Genomic DNA, 19218 nt, shown 5'->3' with positions numbered 1-19218 from the left:
CTCTCTCTCTCTCTCTATATATATATATATATATATATATATATTATTTTTCAAATTTTCATAAGCAAATGTCATCTCCTCATCTTCGAGTTGTATAATGTCACTATTGTAATTCTAATTAAATTTTGCAACCAAGCCATGATAAATAAATACATGTTAAATATATGTATAGAGAAAGAAAAGCATAATGATTTCTTTCAAAAAGCACGTTACGATATGAGTTAATCTATTTCTATAGTAGACACTAACATAGTCCATATATGTCAAGTCATTATTAATACTTTCATAATGAATGAGGCTCTTATCATCACTCATTGCTTTCTTAATTATCGGCCCACCTCAACAATAAACAATAAAAGTTTTGATAATGAGATGACAACTTGACATAATTTTGCCTAGTCAAACCATGTATTTGGTTAAATAACCTCCGCCCAATTTTTCTTGATCAAATGGCCTTCAATTTCTTTAAAAAAAGAAAAAAGAAAGAAAATCTCACAAACTATTTTTTTAATTTTTATTTTCATAATCAAATCCCATCTCCTCGTCTTCAGGTTGTATAATAACATCACTATTGTAATTCTAATTAAATGAAGAGAAAATGATTGGCACATTTTCGTATTCACAAAGGCGAAGAATTTAGATCTAAAATGAAGAAGGTTCTATTGATTCATTTTTAGATTGAATTGATACATTATTCCTTTAGTATTGGAATTTTATAGCCTAGCCCTGACAAATGAATACAAGTTAAATATATGTATAGGGAAAAAAAAATCATAATGATTTCTCTCAAAAAGTTAGTGAAACAATAGAAGTCTACGATATGACTTAGTCCATTTCTGCAGTAGGCACTACCATATACATCAAGTCATGATTAATACTTCCCTAACAAATGAGGCTTATATCACTATATGTTGGTTTCTTAATTATCGACCCACTTCAACAAGAAATAATGAAAGTTTTGATAACGAGGTGACAACTAGGCATATTTTAGCCTAGTCAAATCATGTATTTGGTTAAATAACCTCTACCCAATGTTTCTTGATCAAATGACCTTCAATTTTTAATTTTTATTTTAAAATAAATCTCACGAACTTTTTTTTTTATTTCCATAATCAAATTTCATCTTCTCTTCTTCAAAGTTGTATAATAACATCACTATTGTAATTCTAATTAAATGGTGAGAAAAGGATTGACACATCTTCATATTCACAAAAGTGAAGAATTTAGATCTAAAATGAAGAAGTATCTGTTGATTCATTTCTGGATTGAATTGATACATTATTCATTTAGCGTTGGAGTTTTGCAACCTAGCCATGACAAATGAATAAACGTTAAATACATTTATATTAAAAAAATAAAATCATAATGATTTCTTTCAATAAGTCAGTGAAACAAACTTAGTCCATTTCTGCAGTAGGCACCACCATATTTGTCAAGTCATGATTAATACTTTCATAACAAATGAGGCTCATATCATCATACGTTAATTTCTAAATTATTGACCTACCTCAACAACAAACAATGAAAGCTTTGATAACGAGATGATAACTAGGCATATTTTGGCCTTGTCAAACCATGTATTTGTTAAAGAACCCCCACCCAATGTTTCTTGATCAAATGGCCTTCGATTTAAAAATTAAAAAATAAAAAATCTCATGGATTATTTTTTTATATTTCCATAATCAAATCTCATCTCCTCGTGTTCAGATTGCATAATAACATCGCTATTGTAATTCTAACTAAATGAAGAGAAAATGGTTAGCACATTTTCGTATTCACAAAAGCGAAGAATTTAGATCTAGAATAAAGAAAGTTCTGTTGATTCATTTCTAGATCGAATTGATTTAGTATTGGAATTTTGCAACTTGGCCATGACAAATGAATACATGTTAGAGGAAAAAATCATAATGATTTCTTTCAAAAAGCCAATGAAATAATAAAGAACTCTAGGATATGACTTAGTCCATTTCTACAGTAGGCACTACCATATATGTCAAGTATGATTAATACTTTCATAATGAATGAGGCTCATGTCATCATACGTTGGTTTCTTAATCGTCGACCCACCTCAACAATAAACAATGAAAGTTTTGATAATGAGGTGACAACTAGGCATATTTTAGCTTAGTCAAACTTCATATTTGGTTAAACAACCTCCTGACTTAGCTCGGCTCTAGTGTCAGTACTATGACTTGTGCATGCCTATTTCCAAATCTCTTTGTTTAATTTTTGATTTTAGTAATGGTTGTGCTATATATACATCATTACTTACAGATTGATTTACAAACAAATGATGTAGTGAAATATGATTTGATCAAAATCTCTAAAACCAAATAAAAAATTAACTTTCCCACTTTTTTTCAACACCTCATTAATCTGTTTTCTATAACTTCTTATTTACAAATAACATTATTCTTTTAATTATCTATTAGGTACTAAGATTTTTCTTTAAAAATTAGCTGCAAGCCATACCCCCATACCCCACCAGTCATTGAAGATATCTTTGACACACTCTCTATACATCTCAAAACTAACCCATCTTTCTAAATATACGAAAATAACTATCTCTTTATACATATACAAACGCCAATAAAGCTACTTGGCCAAGGCCTTAGGGTCGCCACACCCCCTCCCACCAATAGGGGGCGCTACATGATGGCCAGGGCCAATAAAGCTACTTGGCCAAGGCTTTAGGTCGCCACACCTCCCTTCCCACCAATAGGGGGCGCTACATGATGGCCAGAGCCTATATGGCCATAGCCATCAAGCAAAAATCTACGAATACAAAATATATAGTTTCTCTCTCTCTCTCTCTCAACCCCATCCCACCTTAATCCGGCCAAGCCAACCCTGACCACCAGCAATCCAACCACCATACACTCCATCCCAACCAACTTTACACTATCCACTCTTTCATTTAATCTACTTTTCCCCAAATTTTCAAATCTGGGAAAACGCTTTCCACCTTCACTGCCACCCGTCGTCGCCACCACTCCCACCACCGCCGCCTTCTGCTAAAAATACGTTGATGATCAAACAAAGAAGAATGTGACGTTGGAATGTCTACTTTATGCGCGCCATTGATCTGGCCATAGAAGAGACGACGATGGCCCCAACAACGATAACAACCCCAATCAAATAGAGACTGTAATTCTAATAGTTGAGGTCAAACTTCGTGCAGAGTGGTGAACTGTGAAGTGACTCAGTGTTCTACCAATTTATTTGTGATTCATGAAGCATTACTTGGGTCACATTTCCACAGTCTAGGGGGGATAGGTCCTGCGACAATGGGGCAAGATGAGATGTATAGTGTTTGTGACTAGAAGAGAATGCGGTTCATTTTAGAGGGTTTGTGTCATATTTTCAACTCAAATTATTTCATGCAACTTGAAAATTTTCCAATCCAAACCATTTTATTTTTCAAACCAAACCATTATTTGCGGTTTGATTTGATTTTAATCGATGATTTACCTATTGACATTATAATACTATATTTAAAACAAGTTAATATATTAATTTAAACGGGAACTAATAAGGTTAAACGTTCAATTAGGCTCATATTTGTTTGAAATTCGAAATACAAATAAAAAGGAAAAAAATTGGTAGTGGTGGAAGAGTTGAAGGGGTTGGAAATTGCTTAAATTCCCATGCCTTTCCCTTTCCTAAATCTTGGATTTTTGACTCATAGAGTCTAGCTAATCCAATAGCTTCGCACAATGTAACTGGACCGGCAGCTTGCACATCAACCCGTATAGCCTCTTTCAATCCACTCACAAAACATCCCACTTTTTGTTCATCCGTGAGATTCCCAGCCATATTTAAAAATCGATCAAACTCCAGCTGGTAGTCTCTTACACTTCCTTGCTGTTTGAGTTCAGTGAGATCACCAAAAGAATTCTGGAATCGTGAAGGTCCATCGAGTAAGTTCAGCTCCAATTTTAGAGATCCCAATTGGGTCCGACCCCTTGCCTAAATAGTTGGTACCATACATTGATTTTGAAAAAGGCATGAATAAAGGAAGAATTTGTTTATTTAGTATGAAATAACGACCATCTGATGATGAACGAAAAAATCTCACAAACTCTCTCTCTCTCTATATATATATATATACAACCTAGCCATGACAAATGAATAAAAGTTAAATATATGTATAGGAAAGAAAATTCGTAATGATTTCTCTCAAAAAGTTAGTGAAACAATAGAAGCCTACGATATGACTTAGTCCATTTCTGCAGTAGACACTACCGTATACATCAAGCCATGATTAATACTTCCCTAACAAATGAGGCTTATATCATCAAACGTTGGTTTCTTAATTATCGACCCACCTCAACAAGAAATAATGAAAGTTTTGATAACGAGGTGACAACTAGACATATTTTAGTCTAGTCAAACCATGTATTTGGTTAAATAACCTCCACCCAATGTTTCTTGATCAAATGGCCTTCATTTAAAAAAAAAAAATCTCACGAACTTTTATTTTTTATTTCCATAATCAAATTTCATCTTTTCTTCTTCAAAGTTGTATAATAACATCACTATTGTAATTCTAATTAAATGAAGAGAAAAGGCTTGACACATTTTCATATTCACAAAAGTGAAGAATTTAGATCTAAAATGAAGAATGTTTTGTTGATCCATTTTTGAATTGAATTGATACATTATTCATTTAGCATTGGAATTTTGCAACCTAGCCATGACAAATGAATACATGTTAAATATATGTATATTAAAAAAAATTATAACGATTTCTTTCAATAAGTCAGTGAAACAAACTTAGTCTATTTCTGGAGTAGGCACCACCATATATGTGAAGTCATGATTAATACTTTCATGACGAACGAGGCTCATATCATCGTACGTTAGTTTCTTAATTACTGACCGACCTCAACAACAAACAATGAAAGTTTTGATAATGAGGTGACAACTAGGCATATTTTAGCCTTGTCAAACCATGTATTTGTTAAATAACCTCCACCCAATGTTTCTTGATCAAATAACCTTCGATTTAAAAAAAAAAAAAATTAAAAAAAAAAATCTCACGGACTATTTGGTTATATTTCCATAATCAAATCTCATCTCCTCGCGTTCAGGTTGTATAATAACATCACTATTGTAATTCTAACTAAATGGACGGAACAATTAGCGCATTTTCGTATTCACAAAAGTGAAGAATTTAGATCTAGAATGAAGAATGTTCTGTTGATTCATTTCTAGATCAAATTGATACATTATTAATTTAGTATTGGAATTTTGCAACTTGGCCATGACAAATGAATACATGTTATGGGAAAAAATCATGATGATTTCTTTCAAAAAGCCAATGAAATAATAAAAAAGTCTACGATATGACTTAGTCCATTTCTGCAATAAGCACTACCATATATGTCAAGTATGATTAATACTTTCATAACGAATGAGGCTCATGTCATCATACGTAGGTTTCTTAATTGTTGACCCACCTCAACAATAAACAAAGAAAGTTTTGATAACGATGTGACAACTAGGCATGTTTTAGCTTAGTCAAACTACATATTTGGTTAAACAACCTCCTAACTCGGCTCGGCTCGAGTGTCAGTACTATGACTTGTGCATGCCTATTTCCAAATCTCCATTTTTTTTAATTTTAATAATGGTTGTGCTATATGTACATCATCACTTACAGATTGATTTACAAACAAATGACGTAGTGAGATATAATTTTATCAAAATCTCTTAAACCAACGAAAAAATTAACTTTCCCACTTTTTTTCAACACCTCATTAATCTGCTTTCAATAACTCCTTATTTACAAGTAACATTATTTCCTTTAATCATATATTAGGTGCAAAAATTTTTCTTTAAAAATTACCTGAAAGCCATACCCCCACACACCACCACTCATTGAAAAATCTTTGACACATACTCTCTATACATTTCAAAACTAATCCATCTTTCTAAATATACGTAAATAACTATCTCTTTATACATATACAAACACCAATAAAGCTACTTGGCTAAGGCCTCAGGGTCGCCACACCCCCCTCCCACCAGTAGGGGGCGCTACATGATGGCCAGAGCCCATATGGCCCTGGCCATCAAGCAAAAATCCATGAATACAAAATATATAGTTTCTCTCTGTATCTCACAACCCCATCCCACCTTAATTCGGCCAAGCCAACCCCGACCACCACCAATCCAACCACCATACACTCCATTCCAACCAACTTTATGTTGGAAGAATTTTGTGAATAGAGACGCCAAAAATAAGTATAAAGATAGGGACAAAGCCGAGGCAAGAGTTGGACTCTTTGTCCTTAAGTCGAATTTGCCCCGCAACGGTGCCTACGGATTTCGGCAATCGACTCCCAAGATACAACGGCTACACTTGTGTTTGTAGCACTCCAAAACACAAGTACAACGAACCAAATTTAGGTTTATGTACTCCAATGATGAAATGAAAGAAAATCAAAATAAATGAATGATTTTGATTTTGGATAGAAGAGAGGATGAGAGACGTTTTATTGATTGTAGCATTTGACACAACAGTTAGGACATTCATTTTGAATAGTCCATCTTTTACATAGCCTTTGCCTACATACATATCATTTTTGGTAAGTACAAACTTATCTGATACAAAGACTAGTTTAAAGCCATTCTTGCTTAACAAAGAACCCGACATAAGGTTCTTGCGAATATCCGGTACGTGAAGGACATTATTGAGGCTAAGTTCTTTTCCCGACGTCATCTTTAAGACCACTTTGCCTTGCCCTTCCACTTTGGATGTTGAGGAGTTCCCCATAAACAATTTTTCTCCCTCAGTTGGAGTGTATGATGTGAACATTCCTCTATCGGCACAAATGTGATGGGTTGCACCCGTATCAACCCACCATTCCATGGAATTTCCAACAAGGTTGCATTCAGAACATTGTTGTATTTTGAAATAACGATTGACAGGTTTATATCTAATATATAATTAGACATGGCATCAGATTTGGTGATATTTCGCTTGGGCTTGCTTCTTAGGTTTGCGACAATCAACCGAGCGATGTCCAGCCTTTCCACAATTGTAGTAATTGCCCTTGAACTTCTTTGCATTCTTCTTTGTAGATTCAACGGAATGCTTTCTCTTCTTTCCTTTGTTGTTGCTAGATTCTACCACATTTGCCTTTGCTTGTGGTATGCCATTCCCAACTTGTTTTTTTGAACTTCGGTTGTCTTCTTCAATCCTCAATCGGACCACAAGTTCTTCAATGTTCATCTCCTTGCGCTTGTGCTTGAGATAGTTTTTGAAGTCCCTCCACATGGGTGGAAGTTTCTCGATAATTGCAGCCACTTGAAATGATTCGCTCACGGACATATTTTCCGCATGAATGTCATGGAGTATGACTTGCAATTCTTGCACTTGACTGATGACGGTCTTCGAATCTACCATTTTGTAGTCCAAGAATTTTCCCACAATGAATTTTTTGATTCCGGCATCTTCGGTCTTGTACTTCTTTTCCAAGGACTCCCATAGTTCCTTTGCAGATTTCTTGTAGCAATATACCCCGTATAAGGCTTTGTCCAAGCCATTAAGAATGTAATTTTTGCATAGAAAATCCGAATGTTTCCATGCATCCAAAGCAATCAAAGATGCCCTATTGTTTTCCCCTTCTTGTATGGCGGGAGGATCTTCATTCAAGAATTTCGCCAAGTTGAGGGTTGTGAGATAAAACAACATTTTCTGTTGCCACCTTTTGAAATCAACCCCAACAAATTTCTCCGACTTTTCCCCATGTGAAACGGAGTTTGAATGTACGATAGTAGGGGCACCCACAACATTAGTAGTAGTTGTATTCACAACGGGAGGAATCACACCGGTAGGAACACTTCCTTCAGAAGTTCCCATGTTCGAAGTTTCATTCGAAGTAGTATCGGTATTAAGAACCGTATTCATTTCTGTTTACGTAAAACAGAAGATCAACCAAAAATAGAAGTGAAGAAGAAGTTAAACTTAACAAGTTTAACCAAACAAGAATGTCACTTTCACAAAATATATATAGACATTCGACTTAAGATTGTTGGAAGAATTTTGTGAATAGTGACGCCGAAATAAGTATAATGATGGTGACAAAGTCGAGGCAAGAGTTGGACTCTTTGTCCTTAAGTCGAGTTTGCCCCGCAACGGTGCCTACGGATTTCGGCAATCAACTCCCAAGATACAACGGCTACACTTGTGTTTGTAGCACTCCAAAACACAAGTACAACGAACCAAATTTAGGCTTATGTACTCCAAGGATGAAATGAAAGAAAATCAAAATAAATGAATGATTTTGATTTTGGATAGAAGAGAGGATGAGAGACGTTTTGCATATCAAACTGTGAGGAATAGGACACCCAAAGGGTCCTATTTATAGACCATGAAAGGGTGTGGACGAAATGGTTGGGGCCAAACCATGCACCCTTTCCAAACAATGCACCACCTTTATGAAAAGGTGTCTATTCACTGATTTTCGTCCTTTTTCGTAATTTCTCATTCATCCGATATTGGTTTTCGAAATGCCAAATATACCCTTCAATACATGCAGAGAAATCAAAATTCTCTTTCGAGGGCGTTGCCCCCGACCCCCCACGAGGGGCGCTGCCCCCTCGACCCTCGCGACCTGACCGGGCAGGTCGATCCCCGTTTGTGCGCCCCGAAACGGCGAAGTGGCAAACAATTTTGCTTAAACGGATTGAGTCGAGCTTTTGAGTATTTGGTCGAAGTCGATACGAAGTCACTTTAATCGATTTTCAATTCTCGATTTATTTAACCAATATCCAACACTTTACACTAGCCATCCTTTCATTTAACCTAATTTTCCCCAAAATTTCAAATATGGGAAAACGCTTTCCACCTTCACTGCCACCCTCGTTGCCACCACTCCCACCACCGTTGCCTTCTACTAAAAGTACGTTGATGATCAAACAAAGAAAAATGTGATGTTGGAATGTCTACTTTATGCCTGCCATTGATCTGGCCATAGAAGAGACGACGATGGTCCCAACAACGATGACAACCCTAATCAAATAGAGACTGTAATTCTAATAGTTGAAGGTCGAACTTTGTGCAGAGTGAACTGTGAAGTGACTCAGTGTTCTACCAATTTATTGGTGATTCATGAAGCATTACTTCGGTCACATTTCTATAGTTTGTGGGGATAGGTCCTGCGATAGTGGGGTAAGATGAAATGTATAGTGTTTGTGACTAGAAGAGAATGCGGTTCGTTTTTGGGGGTTTGTGTCATATTTTCAACTCAAATTAATTCACGCGGTTTGAAAATTTTTCAATCCAAACCAAACCAAACCAAACCATTTTATTTTTCAAACCAAGCAATTATTTGCGGTTGATTTGATTTTAATCAACGATTTACCTATTGACATTATAATACTATATTTAAAACAAGTTAATATATTAATTTAAATGGGAACTAATAATATTAAACGTTAAATTAGACTCATATTTGTTTGAAATTCGAAATACAAACAAAAAGGCAAAAAAGTAGTAGAAAATTAGCATCTAGCAACATGCCTACACAAACTTTTACAAACAACAATATAGAAGCAGCGTCACCACTTTAGGATTCATCAACAAAAGTAGTAGCAGCATGCTAGCACCCCTTCATCAGCAAAAGCAAGCAAACATTCATGATTAGAAAATGGAGTAGCCAATAGATTGATACTCAATTGAACAAGTAGTCATCAGATTTACAAAATTAGTAACTCAAACATAGAGTCGAGTAGCTCTTTACAAAAATTGCATAAAATTCAGGTTCCAACACAATAATTCTACTAGTTTATGAAAGAAATGGTCAGTATAGGAGTATAAAAATTGCGTTCTAACCTCTCATTAGATAATATCTGGATGAATATGAAGTACCTTGTAATCTGTTATCTAACTTTTTTCTAAACAAACTTGACAGGTTCTTCACCGTTACCAGTACCTTTAGAAAGGATGCATGTTTTATACATGCTATATCTAATCATTCTCTTTTGCCTTTTTATCTTGAACCCTACATGGATGTTTCTTGCACAACTGCGTGAGATGATTCTAAAATGTACTAATTCAGCAGATAATGCTTGTAAATGTCCACAATAATTACATTTTGCCTCACCTTCGCGAACTTTAAAATGATCCCACACTTTGAACCTTTTGTTTCCCTTCTTGCCTTTTCCATTAATTTTCATATCTTTGGGGTTATCCTCCATTGGAATGCATCAGCTTCTTCTAGAATTGGATGTATATCTATAAAAAGAAAAAAGAAACAATGAATAAAGCTAAACTATGAAAAGAAACAACAGGTAATATAGGTAAGTGGTAACTAGCTAAGGAAAAGAACAATCATATTGTTAATTTAGTTTCATATAGTTAAAATAGCCAATAAGCATATAGTTAAAAGAACAAAACAAATAGTTAAAAACGAACCATTGATGCAATAAGCTAATAACCCAACATAAAAAATTAAGAAATTAATTGCAAAAATTCAAAGAACCAAGAAAATTGAAATAATACATGAAATTTAGGGGACGTGGTACGGTAGCGGTGAGACGAGCCGAAGACCGGAGCTGTACATGCATGGTTGGGGAGTAGGTAAAAAATGATCCGAATCTGATGAGTTTTGGTTCAAATTTTTTAAAAAAATGTGTGTGAAGTAATCTTTGAAAAAATAATAGAAGATTGACGGAAGAAACTTGATCAATTTTGGAGAAAATTTGAAGATGTGAAGCAATGGGCGTAAAATCACTTGGAAGGGGAAACCGGATCTGAGATTTATAAGTTTGAAGTTCAATGTCTCATTTTTTCTAATTTTTTATTAATATTAAAAAATTAAAAAAATTAAAGAATTGGGTCTTTTTTAATTCTCAAGTCTGAAATTCAATTTAAAAAATTGGGCCTCTTTCTTATTCACTGTCGGCCCTCATATCATGGCCCAATTCAAATCATCATTTTGTTGTTTGTATTGCAATTGCTATAGCTTGTAAATTGGTATTTTATTTTTTCCTGAAAATTGTAAAATTTATAACTTAATAAAATTAATTTTTAATTAAAAATTTTAAAAAAGGTTCATATCAATGTTGTGCGATTTTTGAAAATCAAACTACTTTGAAATGATTTGGTTCAATTTGAGCGAAAACAAACAGTGAGTCCACATGGACCTAAATCAACTATTTCGAACTAACGAGTTCATTCAATTTGCTATTCTGCAATTTTTTTGTGCAACACCCTTAATATGAGAAGTTACATATGTAATTTGTGACCTCCTGGTGGTGGGTTGTGGATGTGAGGTGTCATTGGAAATTTGGACGATGTCGAGGTGGTGGAGTGGGGTGGTGAGGTGAAGATTAATTGTGATTAATTAATTGGTTAATTTGTGACCTATTACAATTTATGATTTTTGACTAAAATACGAAGTTGTGACGCACAAACGAACTAAATTCCAAGTTTGATTCTTTAGAAGAGAATTCATATTCTCTCTCACGTCACTTAGCTATTGCTCTCCTTTTTACTATTTTTTCGTTCTTCCTCAAAGGTATTTGGTTCTCTATCAATTAGTTCTTGATAACTTGTATAGGCTCTGGTATACTTATAATCCTCTGGGGTTCTCTATGTGGATTTCCCTCTCTATTTATAGCTAATTTATAATCAACTAGAGGGTTTTGGTCGATAGGGTTATCCTCAACAACTTTCTCATCACATTCTAACTCTATATTTCGTGGATTATTTTGTATTACTGTCCACCTCACTCAGGGTAATGGGGATGTGGACACTTACTCACTCAACCTTAACTGGGAACTCATCCCTAATAGCTTCTTGTTATTCCTCACTCTCTATGCATAACATCTCAAATTCATTAAATGTAATGTTATGACTTATAGTTATTCTCATGCTCTTCTAGCTTCTATCCCATCACTTATATCCTTTAACTTTATTAGGATAGCTAAGAAGACACACTTCTAAACTCTAGGTTCTACTTTTTTCTTACTTTGATGAGAAAAAAGAAACACAGTTAAAAGTCGTAAGCATAGAATAATCAACATATTTACCATACCAAAGCTCGTATAGAGAATCACCATTTAAAGCAGTAAAATAAGTTATATTAGTTAGATAACATGCAGTCATAACAACTTCACTCCAAAAAGACTTAGGCATACTAGAAATTAAATTATACATCTAGTTTTAGCAAACAAAGTACTATTCATCATTCCAACAACATCATTTTACTGAGGAGTGTATAGGACAGTATTATTTTAGTGATGATAGATTTATTACACAAATTATTAATATTTAGCATTGCAAAACCCAAGGTCATTATTAGCATGCAAATATTTTTCCTTTTTACCTATTTGATTCTCCACCTTAACTTTCCAATTTTTGAAATTCACAAAGGTTTCGTACTTATCTTTAAGCAAATGAATCCACACATGTTTGAAGAAATCATCAATAATAGACAGAAAACATCTATTACCACCAAAAGTGGGATTGCTCACTAGACCCCGGGGAGCCCGCAAATCAGTATGAATATATTTTCACTCTAGATGTCTTGTGTGTGCTAAATGCAAATGACATCTTTCGATGCTTACCAAGCACACAATGATCACAAAATGGTATGTCAGACACCTAATCCTTACCAAACACACCCTTGTCATCAACAAACTTAAGTCCTTAAAGACTAACGTGAGTTAACCTATTATGTCACTTCTATGTGTGATCAGTGTCAGTGATAATGAAATTTAAACCACCCATCATTGTTCCTAGCAGCCTTAAATACTCTAAGTGCCCCCTTAAACATTTTTAACACTCCATCACCAAGTGCACCAGTGAAACCTGTGTTGCTCAAATTCCCAACAAAAATTAGATTCCTAATCATATGTTCCTAACTTCCTTTAGTTTGTACACAACGCCATTCTTAAAGCTAACAGTCACACTACCAACGAATGTGATCTTATATGGGACTCCGCTCCCATGCAACTACACATCCATGATTAGACTTATACAAATGATCAAACCAAAATTTATTTTGATGTAATATGAAAAGAAGCACCAAAGCCAAGAATTGCTCATGCATATGGAAGTTCATAGACAGGTTAACTTCAGATAGTTCAGTATTTAAGAGCATGTAAATCTCTCTAGATTCATCTCTCGGGATAACTACTTTTGCCTTACTTTGAATTAATTTGTTGAAAATGTCAAGATTATCATCGAAATCTTTTGAGGGATCAATTTTGATTGAAAAAACTTTCAAGTAAGACAAGTTTGTTGGGTATGGATTGAGTCAAATAAAGCTCCTCAAGCTTTTCCAAAGTTTTTTGAAAGTGTTATATTTGTCAAATTTTTGCAAAACAGTATCAGATAAACGTAAGATAATAAAGGTATAAGCAAGTTCGTCAAAACTCATTTTTCTGATCCTCAGTTATAGTTGGAGAAAAAGAATTATCAATGGCTTTTGAAATTTTTTGTTTACTAAAATCCCTTTTAGCTTTTGTTGTCAAATAGAAAAGTCACCTTTATTGTTAAAGACACCAAGTCAAAATGGTGTGCAGACATCTTAACAGATAAGACACGTAGCACGTAAGCAACTTTCAAAGAGACAACCAAATAGAGAATATTCTATGAGTCGCAGTTACACGTTGGTCTATATTTCTAAAGTTTTCATGAGATTCAAACTTCAGTTATTGAGCAGGTGAGGTCAAAGGTAACTGTTCCATAACACAAATAATTTAGCAACTATGTGAAAATTAAACAACGGTCAAAATAGCCACAAAAAATGATCACAATTTATGCAAATAGTCATAAATACTAATAGCAAGCAAGGCCACAATTCTATTGGTCACCCCATATGATAACCTACTATTGCAGTAATTTAAAGAGTTTTAGCCAATTATCAGAGCAAACCTGTCTGTGGTACGTAACTATGAAATATATGAAATTAATTAAAGATTCAATCCTTATTGCAAAATCAGGAGACCTATGCTTCAATTACACCACGAACAAACGTCAATTTATCATAGATTAATCCAGTACGAAGATCAATAATATCCACCACTACTAGAGCCAAAATATGGCTCTGATACCAATTTTTTGTAGAGTTTAATTCACCTAAAAGATAATTGACAGACACAAAGTGAACAATCTATCATTTAAATAATGAATTTAATCAATAAAAATGAAATCAAATACTCCATTGATTTAGCACCAAAATTGATGGATCGAGGCTTAGATCAAGAGCCGAAAATTACACAGCAATACCACACGAATTGGACCAAGATAATCCATCCAAATGGACTACAAGAACTAATTAAAATCAATCAAGAAAAGCTACATACAAAATGTAGCAAGAAGGGACCGAAATAGGGAGGTAATCATGAACGGATTGGAGGAAACCAATGTCCAGGTTGTAGAAACAGACCCAAGCATACAAAAAGGCAAAAGCAGAGGCAAAGAGGTCACGACAAGAAGCAGCTAAAAAAGAGTTAAAGGCGCAACCAATGTCAAAGCAAGAGGGGAGAAGCCATGTGTTTTCTCAACACAAAAGGAGACACCCATATATATGGGTAGTATAATAGGTTTAATAGTAGGTCGAGGGGTAAAGGGTTGAGCCAGTATAGTGGTCTTGGTTCTTCTTTGTAGCTAGCGGCTCGACCGCTGAGCTCGTCGAAATAGAGCTCCTGGATGGCTCGGGCTCGTAAAATCACGAGCCTGAGCGTGAGCCGAGCGGGATCCTCGGCTCGTGGCTCATTATATAATGTGACCAAAACGGTCATTTTTAGAAAAAGTGACCGAAACGGTTATTTTTTTTAATTTTTTTTCCCTTCTACTATAAATACTCCTTAACTCTCCCCTTTTTTTCATATCAATTACTCAATCACTACTTCAACTCTCTCAATCTCAACTTTCTCAACTCTCTTATCGAGTTTTTACTCTCTTGCACTGCAAAATATACAATATCAATTTAATTTTTACAGTTTATTAGTTACAATTTCAATTCATCCAATTTTCAATTCTCACAATCTCATTACATTTATATTTTTCTAGTTATTATATTTGGATTTCATCATAAACAATCAAACAAATGAACCAACGCTCATTTGTTGAGAACTTATTCGATACGGGATGTGGGCCACATCATGGCGAATTGCCTAGGACACCACAAAGTCAATTTTCAAATGAATTTGTCGATCTAAATGACATACCCATCCCTGAAGATATTCGCATTCACGGTCAGGGAAGCCACAATCCAACTAATTTGGATGATATTAACGTTCTCGAAGCGGAACCTGAGGACGAAGATGTCAAATTAAATATCCCATGTGCAAGGGGAAAGTGAAAGGCCAAAAAATAAGCAAAAAGTTGGGATCACTTTAAGTTGATTTCAACGGGAAAAGTCGTCGATGACCTTGCAAAGTCTAAAGCAGTATGTAAATATTACCAACAAAGATTGGCATGGTAAAAAGAAATTGGTACCATCCATCTCAACCGCCACTACAAAGCATGTGCGGCCAGACATGAACTTCTTCCAACTGGTCAAACACAATTGCAATTCGACACAGTCTAGGCATCGGTTCTACGACTTCACCCCGATCCACGCGGGAGTATTTGGAGGACAATACTCGAACCAAAATGATGAAATTTATTGCCGCCATTGAGTTGCCTCTAGCTATTGCAGACAATCAACACTTCATCTCGTTCGTGAAAGAATATTAGCAACCAAGGTACGTTGGGATAAGTGGAAACACTCTTCCTACTGATACAATACAATATTTCAATAATTCAAAACAACAATCAATTATGGATTTGTAACAATATGGGGGTGTTATATCTTTAATTTCTGATATATAGAAAGAGGTTAATAAAAGAGCTTATATAACTGTAACCGCACACTATATAGACCCACTTTGGTGCATGCATAAGAAACTATTGCTTTTAGAATTATTGAATGTCCTCACAATGCTAATAATATATATAATGTTATTATCAGTATTGTTAGAGAATATAATTGCGAGACTAAAATTCAGTCTTTTACTTTTGATAATGCTAGTGTTAACAAGGTAGTCGTCGATAAATTGTGTAGGATATTTCAACCTGATTTTGATGGGTATTTGTTTCATATTCGTTGTGTGTGTCATATTTTAAATTTAATTGTGCAAGATGATTTAAAACAAATAAAGGATGAATTTCAAAGGATTAAGAATGCATTAGTATATATTACGATCTCTCCGAGTAGAAAATAAGCATTTGAAGATTTTTGTGTCGAACTAGGGGTGATAACTGCTAAAAATTTTGTTAGTGACGTAGGTCATAGATGGAACTCTACTTACTTGCTATTAAAGTCATGTGAAAGTTTCGAAAATTTAATAACTGACTTTTATAACAATAGACACGTTAGAAGTGATAACGACGGTATGTTAAATGAATCTGATTGGATTTTAGCTTTGAAAGTTAAATGATTTTTGACATCTTTTTATGAGACCACAAAGATTTTATCCGGTGTTTATTATCCCACAAGTTGTATAGTGCTTGAACGCCTTTATATAATTGTAAGAACATTCCATAAATATAAAAATGATCGTACTTTTAGTGAAATTATATTTGCTATGGAATTAAAATTTAGAAAATATTGGAAAGAATTGCCTATATTATTTCCTTTAGCATGCACAATGGAAACCCGATATAATATTTTGGGAACTAGATACGTAATCGATCAAATCAATAAAGTTTTAATACTTGATACACTTATCATCTATAAGAATTTAGAGCAAACATTATATGAAATGGATGATTTATATGTGGAAAGAATGGGTGCGAATGTTAGTCGGGTACCCTCTGTACCTACTCCTTCAGCTGAAATTGAAGAAGATGATACCGAAATAAAGAATTTATTTCAAGGCATTAATACATTTAGATATGATGCAACTGTAATGTATTCCTCTAGTGCCATGTCGTCTACATTTGTATCTAATCAAATATCGGTCGAAATTCAAAATGCGATGCCTGTCGAATCAATTAATTATTTCAATCATAATATGCCAACAGACAGAACAATTAAAAAAAGTTCAGAAGAAGTATTTGAATTCTGACGAAAGTATAAAAGATGTTGGCCAATTGTTTCTGCAATTGCGAATGATGTGCTAACACCTCCGGTTAGCACTGTTGTTTCGGAGTCTACTTTTACTGTAAGTAAAAGGGTTTTGATCGATGTCAAGAGCCGACTGAAAGAAGATGTTTTGGAAGCATTAATGTGCATGAAGAATTGACAGGACGCTCATTTTTGACTACAAGATAAAAACGCTGAAATTGCATATCGTTAGGTAAGTGACATTTGATTTAATTATATTAATCAAAATTTCTTTATTATTTAATTGTTAAATTTAATTTTCTTTAAAAAATTGTACACGTTACAACAAGTTGTTCGTGTGCAATTTTTAACTCCCCCTACTGAAAATTGATGTAACCAGTCCCAAACCCGAATAAAGGAGGACAATTTACATTTTATCTACTTTAAAAAGAAATCAAAAAAATATATTTTTTGTAAATGTATTTCAAAAAACAATTCGTCTTCATTATATAAATATTTTATACTTTATAAAAAATATTACAATATGATATATATTAAAAAAATTAAAAAGTGTCTTCATTAAATTATTTGTATATTTTTAATACTTTTTATTTTTTTAAAAGTATTTTCATTACATTATTTGTGTTTTTCTCTATTAAATTAAAAAAAAAAAAAGCCCAGGAGCCAAAACTCGGCTCGCTAGCTCGGCCCATTGCCACAACCATTTGTAGCTTTTGCTACCAAGTGTGATTTTTTACCCAATACATAAAATGTTTCATTAATTGACTTTCAAGAAGTTTATGAATAATAACCTGCCCGACGGATGCCTTCAAAGTATGGGATGTAAAAATGCCTCACCTTGGGGATTCAGGATGAGACGGAGGACCATAGCCGTCGCTTCGAAATCGCTCGATTCTTATTTTAATATTTTTAATGTTAAATCGTGTTTTCAAAAATAAAAATATAGGTAAATAGAGAAACGTGATAAAAATATGAAATATTTTAATTTCCATCCTTGCCTCTTGAAAATCTCCTAGACAAAGAGGGGCCCCACACCCTGCTTGGACCCACCTTGACTTTAATATCATCCACAAACTCGACAGTTGACCCACAAACAAATTAGACACTCCATAGACAATAGAATGTGGTCTTTAATTAGAGCATCTATCTTATGATGAAAGACCATAAAAATATGAGTAATGTTAAATAACCTCACTGATATTGTAACCTCAATTTAGGCGACACTAAATGATAGATTAAATAAAATATGAAATTAAATGAGTTACTTAATTTTATTTATTATTTAATGACACATTATCGCTAACTAGCCTGAGATTGCAATCCTAATGGGACTAAATCACATTACTCCAAAAATATATACCGTGAACTATAGTGTAGTTGGAATGACATAATCATACCATAAATGATGATATATAGTCACATATTAGGAAAAGAAACACCTTTCTTTTTATTCATTTAAGTAAAATATTGATGCATTGTAATTCCAGTTTAGGTGACGCTAAGGGTGTGTTTGATTACATTTATTTTCCATGAAAAATATCAGTTTTCCATCCAAATTTTTATTTGGAGTGTTTGATTGCTATTTTTTTCCATGGAAAACATTTTCCAACTTTTGAAAATATGCCTAATTTTCCTTATTTTTATGGAAAATATTTTCCTTGGGTAGAGGTGGTTTTTATTTTCCACAAAAGATGAAAAATATTTTCTTTTCTAGCTGATATTTTCCATATGAATCAAACACACTCTAAATGATATAGACTAAATAAAATGTAAAATTAAATGAGTTACTCAATTTCACTTATTATTTAATGACACAATAGCGCCAATTAGGCTGGAATTGCAACTCTAATGAGACTAAATAGAATTACTCTAAAAATATATATTGAGAACTATAATGTAGTTGGAATGACATAATCATACAATAAATGAAGATATATGGTCACATATTACGGAAAGAAACACCTTTCTTTTTATTCATTTAAGTTAAATATCGATGCACTTTGTTTGAAAACATGTTGGAGATAGTTCGGAGTGATGTCGAGTAACAAAAGGAAAATTAACTAAAGTGTAGTGACCATTGAGAAACAACTTTACAAGTACAATGATTAATTGATTTATTTTATATATATATATATAATATATT

General features: G+C 33.8%; 1 long non-coding RNA gene across 1 annotated transcript; it reads right to left on the bottom strand.

The window, feature by feature from the left end:
• Positions 1-9458: 9458 nt before the first annotated feature.
• LOC111369226 lies at positions 9459-10747 on the bottom strand. Its single transcript, XR_002698078.1, has 3 exons — positions 10514-10747; positions 10116-10246; positions 9459-9620 (listed from the first exon to the last, which is right to left on the bottom strand). It is a non-coding gene; the product is annotated as an uncharacterized LOC111369226 (long non-coding RNA).
• Positions 10748-19218: the final 8471 nt, after the last annotated feature.

The sequence above is a fragment of the Olea europaea genome, chromosome 20, assembly GCF_002742605.1.
Source record: "Olea europaea var. sylvestris chromosome 20, O_europaea_v1, whole genome shotgun sequence".
NCBI classification, from domain to species: Eukaryota; Viridiplantae; Streptophyta; class Magnoliopsida; order Lamiales; family Oleaceae; genus Olea; species Olea europaea.
Note: the sequence above shows the minus strand (reverse complement) of the source record. Positions and strands in the feature narration are given on the sequence as shown.